General features: G+C 31.4%; 1 pseudogene; it reads right to left on the bottom strand.

The window, feature by feature from the left end:
• Positions 1-5,935: 5,935 nt before the first annotated feature.
• Positions 5,936-11,120, bottom strand: LOC148763771 (uncharacterized; annotated as a pseudogene).
• Positions 11,121-13,033: the final 1,913 nt, after the last annotated feature.

Here is a 13,033-nt window from a genome sequence, read left to right as displayed (position 1 = left end):
TTGTTTCTTTTCTTCTTTGGTTTTAGAACATTGTTCCATGCTGAGATATAAACTTTTCTCCATTGGAGTGTTTATAGGCTTGGAGTTTTGCATACGAAATCGTTCTAAAACCCTTTAAATGTAATTTTCTTGAGACAAACTCAAGAACTTTTTAGAATGATTTCTTGAAATCTTAACCTCGAGGATGTATTCAACTTGTCCCATACTTTCATCTCAAAAGTGGAGGACAACCACTTTTGAGTGGTGACAATTAACTCCATGTCATTCCCGACTAATAGGATATCATCCACATATAATGAAAGAATAAGGAACTTATTCCTTAATCTCTTTACATATACACAATGGTCCTCTTCAATCATCGCAAACCTTATGGAAATGATGGCTTGATGAAAACGATGATACCATTGTCGAGATGATTGTTTCAAGCCATAGATAGAATGCTTCAAGCGACACACCTTGTGTTTTTTTCCTTTGGCTTGAAAACTAATTGGTTGATTTATGTAAATCTCCTCATTGATTTCTCTATTGAGAAATGCAGTTTTCACATCCATTTGGAACAATTCCAAATCTAGATGTGCCACTATAGCTAAGATAAGGCGAATTAATGTAAATCTTACGACAAGAGAAAACGTCTCTTCATAATCCACACCCTCTTTTTGGGTATAGCCTTTCGCCACTAAAAGAGTCTTATTTTTCAATTGATCCATCCGCTTTGCACTTTACCTTCAGAACCCATTTGTTTCCGATTGTTTTACTCCTAAGTGGAAGATCAACTAACTCCCATGCTTGGTTTTCAGTCATGGATTTCATTTCATCTTCCATAGCAGTAAGCCACTTGTTTGATGATGGTGAGTTTAAAGCTTCCTCATAGGAAGATGGTTCATCAACATCCACAGAAATACTTAAGAAAGATTGACCTTCTATCTCGAATCGTTTACGGGGTATTTGCCCAAGTTCACTTCTTCGTAACTATGAATCTTGGTGGAGCTCAAACGATGTACTCCCACTGACCTCAACAATCTATTGGATTGGATGTGTTTCCACATTCATTTCCTCATATTGGGATATATTTTCTTGAGGCTCCTCTATCTCATAAAGCTCAAGGTTTTCTTTAACCTCACCTGTGGTTGGGAAGTCATCTTCTAGAAAATCAACATCACGAGATTCCATCTCAGTTAGCCCTCCATCAGGGTGTTCTCCATACATCATGTAGCCCTTAGAATGTTCTGAATATCTAATAAATACACACTTATTAGCTTTAGGACCAAGTTTTCCATACTTATGAGATGAGTGATGTGCGTACCCGACTAATCCCCAAGGATGTAAGCCTTCCAAATTGGGCTTACTTTCATTGCATAACTCATATGGAGTTGTGGGAACAGATTTTAAGGGCACACGATTGAGGATGTATGATGCGGTCAAAAGGGCATCCCCTAAAAACTTATTAAAAGGTTGGCTTGTACCATCATTGACCTAACTATGTCTAATAAGGTATGATTCCTTCTCTCTGCAACACGTTTTGTTGCGGAGTTCCAGGTATCGTTAATTATCGACGTTTTCCCTTTTCCTTACATAATTCTTTGAACTGATCAGATAGGTATTCACGACCTCTATCAGTGCGAAAAACCTTAAGTTTCCTTTCTTTCTGATTCTCAACCTCTGCCATAAAGCGTTTAAAACAATCAAAGCTTAAGAACGGTGAGACAACAGAAATATGGATCCATATTGTGAGTAATCATCTATGAATGCAATGAAATAGGATGTGCCATTGCATGCCTTTACATTCGTAGGCCCACAAATGTCTAAATGGACAAGTTCTAAAAAATGGGTGGCCCTTTTAGCCTTCCCAAAAGGCTTTCTGCTGGACTTACCAGCAAGACATGGCTCACATGTAGGAAATTTAACTTTGGTGATTGAGCCCAATAACCTTTCTCTAGCCAATCTGGACATTTTATTCTGCCCAATATGTCCTAATCTAGCATGCCATTTCACAGAATCATTTATAACATCAGAAGAAGAATTTGAAACAAAAGTAACACCATTATTAGAATCCAAATCTAACATAATCAAACTGTCTTTAAAATAACCATGACCAAAAAACATGTTTTCAAGAAAAATAGACAAACTATAATTCTCGAAGGTAAAATTAAATCCTAAATCCATCAATGATAAAACTGAAAGTAGATTACATCGTATAGACGAAGTATAAAGCACATCATGTAGGAGCTATTTTCGCCCATTGTGCATTGTGAGTTGGTAAGTTCCTACTCCTAGGACCTCTTCCTATTCTCAGTTCCCCATCATGACAAAGTGTCTACCCGTCGGTAAACGATGGTAATCTACATATCCTGCACGGTTGTAGGTTATGTGCTTGGTTGCTCCTGCATCTACAATCCAACCAAGGAGAGAATGAGCTATAAACACATGAGAACATACATAAGTTCTAAAGCGGTTTACAAGACGAACCTTCTTAGGCTCAGTGCATTCCTGAGCAAAATGTCCCTTCTTACCACAGTTAAAGCATTTCAACTTGGACTTATCCTTTTTCCCGCCACACTTGCCTTTTTGGCGCTTGGTGACTCCATCACTTTTGGGCCTTAGATTTCTTGTCATTCCCTTTTTTTGTTGTCTTTTTTGCTAGGGAACATACCCCTTGCGATTTCCAACTTGAGCTATCAAGGCAGTACTACGAATAGCTTATCTACGCTCTGCCTCAAACTCTAAATGACGAGAAATATCATTAAAAGTCTTTATCCCATCATTATGTGTTAATACAAGTTTAACATGTCCCCATGTGGACTAAGGGAGTGACATGATGACAGCTAAGACCTACTGCTCATTTGTGAGATCATAACCAGCTGCTTTCATCTCTCTTATCATGGTTCACATAGCCCTTAAGTGTTTAGCCATAGTGTTCTTGGAGTCTATCACATATTGATTGAACCTTAGTGTCAAGGCACCAAGCCTCGTAATTGTGGTTCCACCATATTTGAATTTTAGTTGTTCCGACAACTGTTTGGCAGTTGGGAAGTTCTCAAACTCCCTAATGAGATCATCATGCATGTAGCTTAACATGGTAAAACGTGCACTATGGTCTCTCTTAAACCAAGTGTCGTAGGCCTCTTGGTCACGGCGATGTTGGGCTGTGTTTCCAACTTCAGGTGGATTCATCTCTTTAATCAGATGATCGAGCAACTCTTGCTCATTGAGAAGACACTGAACCTTCTTATGCCAGATATCATAGTTTTTGCCATCAAGTTTGGCACCTTTGGTCAAATCAGCAATAATTTGTTTTAAAGCCATATCTATACATCATTGCATAAGATTTAATTAGGCATATATCTAATTTTCTAATCAATTAAGATTATACATATTTAATTTCTACCTATATTACTAGTTCAAAAATTTCGCATGCATGCTAGTAATCATCACCAATAGTATAAGCATAAATTAAAATGTCTAATTTAATTTAACCTTCAATTATAGAAACAACTCCCACTATCCTTAAGCATAGGAACAGCTCCCACATACCACATAATATAATGAGTCCTACTAAGGAACCCTTTTATAGGTGCCCATATCAAAAAAAAAATATTATGCATACAAAAATAGCACTAAGTAGATCATATTTTCAAATGCTTTCAGGAAAGACTATAATAGTCTCATCGACAAAGCACTCTACTTCTGCAGTAATTTCCAAGAAAGGCTGGAGGAGTCACAAACAGTCTCTCCTAAAAATTCAGTCTCCTTTGACAAAACTACTGAGATATATAATCACCGTGCTGTCTTGTTGCATACAAGTTTACTTAACAAATAAGTAAAATAATTATACTATGCATTTTATAAATTTTACCTAACAAATAAGTAAAATAATTACACCATGCATTTCATAAATTTTACCTAACAAATAAGTAAAATAATTACATCATGCATTTTATAAATTTTACCTAACAAATAAGTAAAATCATACAAAATATATTTATATGGTACATAGCATTTTACAACATATGTAAAATAATTGAATTAACAAACATTTACTAAATTCATATATATATGTTTTGGAAGAAAAATAATTTCTAATATATAGAACATATAAAAAAATGTGGTTAATTAACATATTAATTAACTATATTTATAATGCATGTGAATTTAATAAAATAGTAACATGCTAAAAGCATAAATAATATTATGAATTTTTTTTAAATTTACTAAAAAAAAATTTTTGAGGTCATTCTATAAAAATAGAAACTCGTGGGGTAAAAATATAATTAAGAAAAATATATCTTTTGGTGTCATGTGGCTGCCACATGAGGCCCTTTATGGCAATATCTAGACCTTTTTGGTCTTTATTATTTGCCGCATCTTTATCTTAAGAATGCTTCCTTGGTGCAATGGTTGAAGGATATTTTTAAAGTCTTAATGACCTTCTTAGTGCAGGTTCGAAATCCTACTAGTTGCATTTTCTTTTTCCAATTTTTTTTTTGTTGCCATCCATAAGATACCACGTGGCTTTAGACTAATGCACCTATTTGCACTGGATTAAAGCCTACTTCTTTTCATATCAATTTCAAAATTAATCAGTATCGGTAATCATAATCAAAACAAACTTTTAAAATATACACAAATTAATAGGATGAAAGCAAGCCAAAACCTGCTCTGATACCACTGTTGGGATGTGGGCTTACCTTTTCAACAGAATATACCACTCCCTTTCTGATCGAAGAAGCTTGCCTTACAAATCCTCCTTCGTGCACACAACAATTTCTTCACTCTCGTTGTTATGGAGTGGCTACTAGAGTCTTCCACAAGGAATTATACGTTCCAAAACCCTTTGATCTTTAATGGTGCCTCAAGAATGAAGAGAAAGAAAAAGAGAGAAAAGAGTTTTTTGGTTTTTCTAACTTACAGAAGAACTTGCATTCACTCTTTTTCTGTGTATTGAAACTACTACGTCTATTCATTATTTATAGACGTATTAGAGATATAGAGATAGGATATTATATTTAAATTTAAACAAATTAAATTTAAAAATAATTAATATTTATTTAAATTTAAACAAATTAAATTTAAATTTATCCTATCTCAAACATTTATTATTAATTATTCAATTAAATTATATCAGAACAATATCTAATATTAATCAATTGAATATTAGTTAATTATTCACAAATAATTAATAAAGTTGCATGTCATGTGGACGCATCACATTTAAATGCAACAGAAATCATGTTTTGGTTGCAATCCATCTATATAATTAGTCATAGATCACATGAACCAGCAACCAAGCCAAATGGATTAATATCCAAATTATATGAAAAATCAAAGTAAGAGGTTGAAGGGAAACAAAGATGGCAAGTGGCAGTGCAACACAAAATGGGAAAAGAAGAAAACAAGGACCTAGGAGATCTTTGAAGAAAATGAGAAATAGAAGATCTTATGAAAATACCTAGAAGAAAGAGTGAAGAAATGAGATATTTATTTCCAGATTTAAGGGAAGAGTGAAGAAATGAGAGATTTATTTCCAGATTTGGGGGAGAAATGGAGCAGAGCATACATGGGTATATATTGAGAACAGAAAAAGGCCACCGAATGAAGCTAACCATATCGTCTATGGAGGAAACCTAGGGTGGAGGAAATGATGGCAGAAAAGGGACTTGGAGTCTTGGTGCATGAGGCTTTTGTTTTTTCAATTGGGAGGAAATTGTCTTACACCACTTGAGGGTGTAATACAATTTACAAGGTCAACAAACCTTTTTTTTCATTGATTTGTAAAACCTTTTACAAAGTGAAAATGTTTTCAGGTTACCAAATAGGTTAAGTTTTGAAAATGTTTTCCAGAAAACATTTTCAGCCAAAACAAACGAACCCCCTATATAAGTTGAAATTACAAAATTCCAGAAAAATGAAACATTGACAATTTAAACAACAGAACTCACTAAGGGTAGCCCCTAAGGATATTGAAATTCTCAATAGCACTTTCCATAAACTTTTAAAATAGATAACAAAACTATCACATTCTTCACCATTCCTCTGTTAGGGCACTTGACAGATGGTTTGCTTCAGTCACAGAAGCAAAAGCCAATAAAACGAAACATTGTTGAGATAGAAAAAGATCATCACCTCTGGCACCAATAGGGGAATTTGAGATATCACCTCTTTCTTTTCAAGCTTTTTTTCAGCTTCATATATATCCAGGACAAACCTGGGCTTTAAACCAAGAAAATAGCAGCGAGAGAACAATAAATATATATGCAACAAAAAGAATTTGACACACACCCACTTTAACAACAGTAAAAATATTAACATTGAGAGAGTTATAGATGCATACTTTCTTATCACAGGTTCAAGCTGCTTTGGTCCAGCCTTTTGCAGTGAATCCAGCAATGATAATTCTATTCTAAAGGGCTATCTTGCACTTTGTTGAGCATAAAAAGAATCTTTTTGTGTTTTTTAATCATTTTTATGTAGTTTTTATATTTTTTATTAATTAATTTAATACATGTTTGAGTATTTTTAATTGAGTTCTTTTAGTTTATTTCCAATATAAAAGTCTTATTTTTATCCTCTCTTGAATTAGTCACTTATTATTAAAGGTGTGCAAGTATGTGAGGTTTAAATGGCAAAGAACAATCCAAAGATACTTAAGGAGATTTCTGACCATGTTGAGTAATTTGAGCATAACTCGAGCTACAAAAATTCGATCGATGAGATTTTTGGACCACTAGAAAGTTAAAAGGAAAGGCTACAATTTTGGTGTTTAGCACTTCACTTTGGTCTGATCAGATCATGGTCAAAATTGTGCCAAAATTTGAAGGATTGTTGTAAACTGCACAATAGCTAGCCAGAGAAAGGCAGTGCCACAGCCTTTGAGGTACCTAGCACAACCAAAAAGGGTCAGCGCCACGATGCCAACTACAGGTGTGCAAATGTAAATCGAACCGAAAAACTGAATCCCATCAAAGTTAGTTCGATTTTTTTGATTTTTTTGATAGTTTGGTTATTAGAGTTAATTTGGTTCAGTTTCAGTTAAGAATTTTCCAAACTGAACTAATTGAACTTGAATAAGGGTATAATGGGAATTTCGCATGGAAAATAAATCATAAACTATTTGTTGTTGCTTTTATCTATTTTTTTAATTATTTGTTGTTTGTATGAGTATTCATCTTTTTTATTCTAATTGTTTATCATCATTTTTAATATTTTTGTAGTATTGATTTATAAAAAAAAATGCAATATAAATACATATATACAAACAAAAAAAAAGATATTTTTCAAGTTTGATTTCGGCAACTGAACCGAACTAACCGAATTAATTCAATTTCGATTATTTTGGTTATTTGTGGAATTCGGTTTTATTTTTTGTGAAATTCGGTGCGATTTTGATTATTTTTAAATATGAGTTTAGTTAGTTCAATTATTAAATATCCAAAGTCAAACTAACCGAAATAACTGTTTACTCTACCCTAATGTAGACACATACATTAAAAAATCTGAACCTTTCGATTTTTACATCAAAAAGCTATAATTATGGTATAAAATGGGGCTTTTTGGCTTTGAAAAAGGAAGAAAAGGGAGAAAATCTTTGAAGATTGAGTTTCAAAAAATTACACTAAATACTTTCTCTCACTAGATTTGATTTTTTCTCTCTATCTTCCTTTGTAAAAATGCTTTATTTTTCGGAGATATTGAGTTTTATTATGAATATGTTGAGCTAGATTTCTATTTCTAAGCGTATGGTGGATATTAATATGTAATTTGGATATTGTGCTTGGCTATTACAAACTTTTTGTGGAATCATTGATGTTTATTCAAATTTGAATTTATTTTCTACTTTATTGCTCAATCATCAATGGAATACGTTTGGATTTTTAGATGATACTTAAGAAAGTTAGTCTAAATAAATCTTGATTTGGGTAATATATGTTTATTACACTTGAGAATTGAATGGGTGATTTGCAAGTATGATAGATATACACATATTTGCCATATAGAGTCAATCGTTAAAACATTTGCCTTAGGAACTTACCTTACTTAAATTACTATCGACATATAGATATTAATTAAGTTAGGCCATTGTACAATAGTTCGACGGAGAGTCGTATATACTTGAAGATTCTAGACTAACATTAATTTTCTATTGAAGTAAATAATTAGCCAATCATGCATCCAAATGAAATATTAATTGAACCCATAATCCTAGACTTATATACCACTACTTTTACATCAATTTTGATTTGCAATTGCTAGTTTAGAGTAGTCACTTAGATTTATTTTTAAAAGTTTGAATACTTAGATAAAATTAGATTGTTTCAATTTTAGTACTTGACATAAATTTTGAATCAATTCTCTATAAGATCGACAACCGTTCTCATCACTGTGTTATTTATTGATGATCACATACACTTGCGTGACTTCCTTGTTAAATTGTGAAAATCTCTAAAGTAAATATATTGGTAATTTAGCAAGCAACAACATACAAGTTGTTTGAGTTTCATGACTGCAAAAGTTCACCAAAGTTGCAGAATATTCCTAAAAAATCACAAATTCATATATTTGAAGAGGATAAACTAGTAAGAAAATTGCATTCAATGATTAGGGGATAAAGATACACACCACTGCACAATAGGAACAAAAACGTACTTCATCGAGAAAATATGTTTCTTCTTGATCCATACCATCCAACTATAACGAAAACCACAAGCAATCAAAATATGTAAAAGAAGCCCTTCTATTATCTGAGAAGCTCTTCCATAAGTTCCTAAGAAAATCCATGACCTTAAGATTAGGAATGAAGGAGGTAGAGGGAGAGAGAGAAGCTGATCTTTTCACATCAAAGGGAATACAGACAATGGCATACTCAAAGCAGTGTGAAAACAGATCGCCACTTAACTTCCCCTGTTGCCTGGAATTTGCAGTCCTAACTCCCCCATTCGACCTTTTACTACAAGAGAAGCCACCTAGCAATCACAGATGAATAAACTGAAATATATAATTTCTTTAGCTTCTTCAAAGACAAGGCATTTGTAATAAACACAACAATGCTCTAAATGTACTCGTGAAAAAACTTGTAACACAGCAAATTCACATACTGTATCAAACTTCCAACTACTATGTAAAGTTCTTGTAGAGTTTTCAAGAAGACAACAAATTGCTGGGTTTCAAGTAACCAATCTAATGTAGTAATAGAAATTAACCTGAAGTTAAACGAATTGTTGGTGAGCTAAATAAAAAAGGGCAAATTTAAAACATTTAACCTACCAACACTTTCTTTTTGGTACGTGTGGACAAAGCCAGGGTATAATAGGAGGAAGTTAAAACTTGACTTTAGCCCTCTATTGGGGAGATAACGTCCATTAGCTAATTTATACCAGGAAAAATGTCAGAACTCAGAGCTGAGGAACTATGAAAATGAACATATATATAGAGACTCTGCAGCTCAAAAAACATCCCAGCAAAAATTACAGAAACATACCAGCATAACATCAATCTAACCTGTATAACAAATCACCAACGCATCCAAAGGCAAGACTACAGCACCAAACCACCGATCTTAACCTGATCACGTATACCCTTTCTCGTATAATTGCATAAATTAATGAAAGAACACTACCCATTACCATTTACGCACCAAAAATAAAAGGTCATAAAGATCTTGCCGCTTAAAGTTCCTAAGTTGAAGATATGGGGAAGAAGAAATAATAAACAAAATATTGTTAGTAAACAGCTGTCTTCTTCAGTACCTTCCTTACCTTTTCCATTTATTTCGCATATTCCTAAATATGTCGTAAATTTAACAAACATGCACGTTAAGTTTTTTTCCCTAGTCAAAACGTACAATTATAGAAAATTTACATATTTAAACTTAATTCTTTTAATTATAAGATATATATTATTTGTTTGTAGAATTTTTAAATTCTACTAACCAAGTTGAATATTATCACATATGTCATTAATTTATATTTTTAAATTTTTGGATAAATTAATATTATAATTATATATATATATATATATATATATATATATTACAAAATCTTACCCACATTTATGGAGTCCCTATATTGAATAATAATTTTCAAAAACAAATAGTTAAGTGATAAGTTTAAGTTGTTTATGCTGTTTAATCACAAACAATGTGAAAATTGGAATTTTAACATGCACATACATATTTATTTACACTTGCATATGTAAATTAAGTTGTTTAGATTTGACTTGTAAATTTTTTATTTTATAATTGAGAGATGAGAGATTCGAACTTTATTCGTTAAATAAGAAATCATATATTAATCAATGAATCAAATACTCGAATACGAATTAATTTGTAAACTTCTTTAATCTCCAACTAAAACATGCATTTCCTCCTTACGTCAGTAGGAAGATTAAATATCTCTCTTACTTTTCGTATTATCATCATTATTCACTAAAACTTGCAAAGAGATCAGTGGCAGGCGCCCATGTAAAGAAATTCAACCCAAGGGTCCACGTTGTAATTGATTGCAAGGTTTAGCAGCCTTGGGTAAGTTGGGTTTAGTTTATTGCATAGACCCAAAAATACTTATGAAAAAAAAAAGTCTCCCATGACTTCAGTTGACTACATAATGAAGGGCCCCATATAATTAACTACAAAAGTTGCAGACACTGTAAAGAACAGGTCAGTTGTAAGATAACTTTATCATTAGCACATTGTCGAATTAGCTATGATTATTGATGCCTGATAATTGTAAAGCGACCTAAACAATTCAGCAATCTTTGGTATTGGATCTCAAGATGCTCCTGTTTTTATCCCTAATAAAGTAACAGTACTAACATTTGCCACTGCATCACAGCTCCATCTGCTGCCATTATTTGACAGCCCCAGTGTTGACAATATTTTATTTTGATATATATGTGGACAGTGCACTTTCCTTTTTAGCTACAAAAGAAGAGTGAACTTTTTGGTCAAACAAAAATCCTTTTAAAAAAAAAAATTCAGGTAAGATATTTAACTTGAAAAACTCAAATTTTAATAAATAATTTTGTTTATTACATCAATTATAAGTTGTAATTTCCTACCATTTAATAAATACTTGGACAGCAACTTTCACTTGCGAGTTCCACCACCCGTCCTCAAAAAGGGACGCCATAGTTTTACACGTGCAGGGTAGAAAAGACGACGGCACTCCCCACGTGCGTAGTACGACGAATGAAACTCCGAAAATTGCATAGAGAATTAAGACTCTCTCCGACCGTAACGGCGGTAATGACAGAAGAGTTTCAACTAATTCCATACATGAAGACACTCAGATATCTTAATAGAACTTTCACACGAATCGCATTTCTCAAACACGGATCTGCAAATGTTTTGGCTTTTTCTTGTGCTAACTTACTCAATGTCCGTCTTTCTCCCTTTTTACTTTTGTTTCCGTACCCATAAAAAGACATAAGTTTATGGAAACCTCTGTTGAATTTTTTTTGTAAAATATTTTATAAAATAATTTAAAATTTTTTGTTATTTGAATAAATTATCAAAAATATTTTTAATCATGAATCATCTTCAAATTTTTTTTTATTTTAATAAATTTTTATTATAATATTACAAAATATCAACATCATCAATTATGTAAGATATTCAAAATATTTTTCTAATATTAAAAATTTTATTTATAAATAATATTTAACTTATTTATTTATTTATTTATAATCATATTATTACACTGCTTAGTTCGTTAAGTGAATAAATCATAAATTAAAAATTAAAAAAACTAGAAAAGTACTTGCACTATGCAGCAGATTTGTGAAATTTTATAAATAGTTGATTTTAAAAATTTTGTGCATAAATTTAAAATAGTAGAAGATAGAATTAATTATAAATTAAAATTAAGCTATTTTCGTTATTTTAAGTTATCTCAATATTTGTATCTTACGTGTAATGTTTGTAGAGTTTATAATCACTTGAGAAAGTTAATTACCAAAGATAATCAGTTTTGAAAGTAAGAAATTCAGCTCTATTAATTTGATTTGTATGAATTTCATGACAATGAAGATAATAGGAATAAATTTTTTATTCTTTTAAAACTTGTTTAGAGTATTTTTTTTTTTCACTCACCTTTTACTTTTTGTTTTGTGATTTCAAAGTAAGAAAATAAATAACTGAAAGAAGAAAAAAGTTCTAAAAAGAGAGGAAGAAAAAAGTGAAGGAAGGAAAGGGAGGGAGAAGGGCACGAAAACATAAGATTTTGGTTAGAGGAAATGGTGGTTGTTTTTAAGGGAACTAGACTATGGGCCGTGCGTTGCACATGGGTCTCTTTTTATCTTTTTTTTTTCTTTTTATCTCTCTTTTCTTTTATTTTTTTTTTATACCTTCTATGTGAGTAAAGGAGGAAGCCTCAAAGGGGCTTCCTTTTAAGTATGTTATAGAAGTCTTGAGAATTGAGTGAGAAGAAAAAAGATAAATAAAATTGATTAGACAATTTCATTAAAATTGAAAAAATATGAGTGATTGTGAGATACAGATAACAATGATATGTTGTTAAAAAGTATAATAAAAAAATTAAAATATCAAAAAGTAGATAAACACATGTTTTCCATCAATTGATAACAAAATATAAAAAAGCACCTGTTAAAGATATAAAATGACTATAATACCTTTTATAGGGATAGGATACCTGTTAATTTTGATGTACTTGAACCAATTAATAAATGAGATACTCGAATCTTATAATTATTTAAATATTTTTTAAATTTATTATTTTAACTTGAACCCTAATACATATACACGACTTGATAATTACTTGAACCCATTTAAAAATCTAATTATGTGAAAAAATTTTAAAATGCTCTTCATGAATACCCTAACCCAAATCTATATTTGTATCTATATACAATAATATTTTCATCCATATTCCCTATTATTCATAGATAATTAAATTTATAAAAACACACAAACAACAAAATTTAAATTTAAATAATAAAAAATAAACATCTCAAATATAAACTTAAATAACCAAAAACAAATATTCAAACAACAATTTAAACATTACAAATTTAGTTAACTATA

Source organism: Theobroma cacao, chromosome 3, assembly GCF_053813885.1.
Source record: "Theobroma cacao isolate CCN51 chromosome 3, ASM5381388v1, whole genome shotgun sequence".
In the NCBI taxonomy this organism is placed as follows: domain Eukaryota; kingdom Viridiplantae; phylum Streptophyta; class Magnoliopsida; order Malvales; family Malvaceae; genus Theobroma; species Theobroma cacao.
This window is presented reverse-complemented; position numbering and strand designations above follow the sequence as displayed.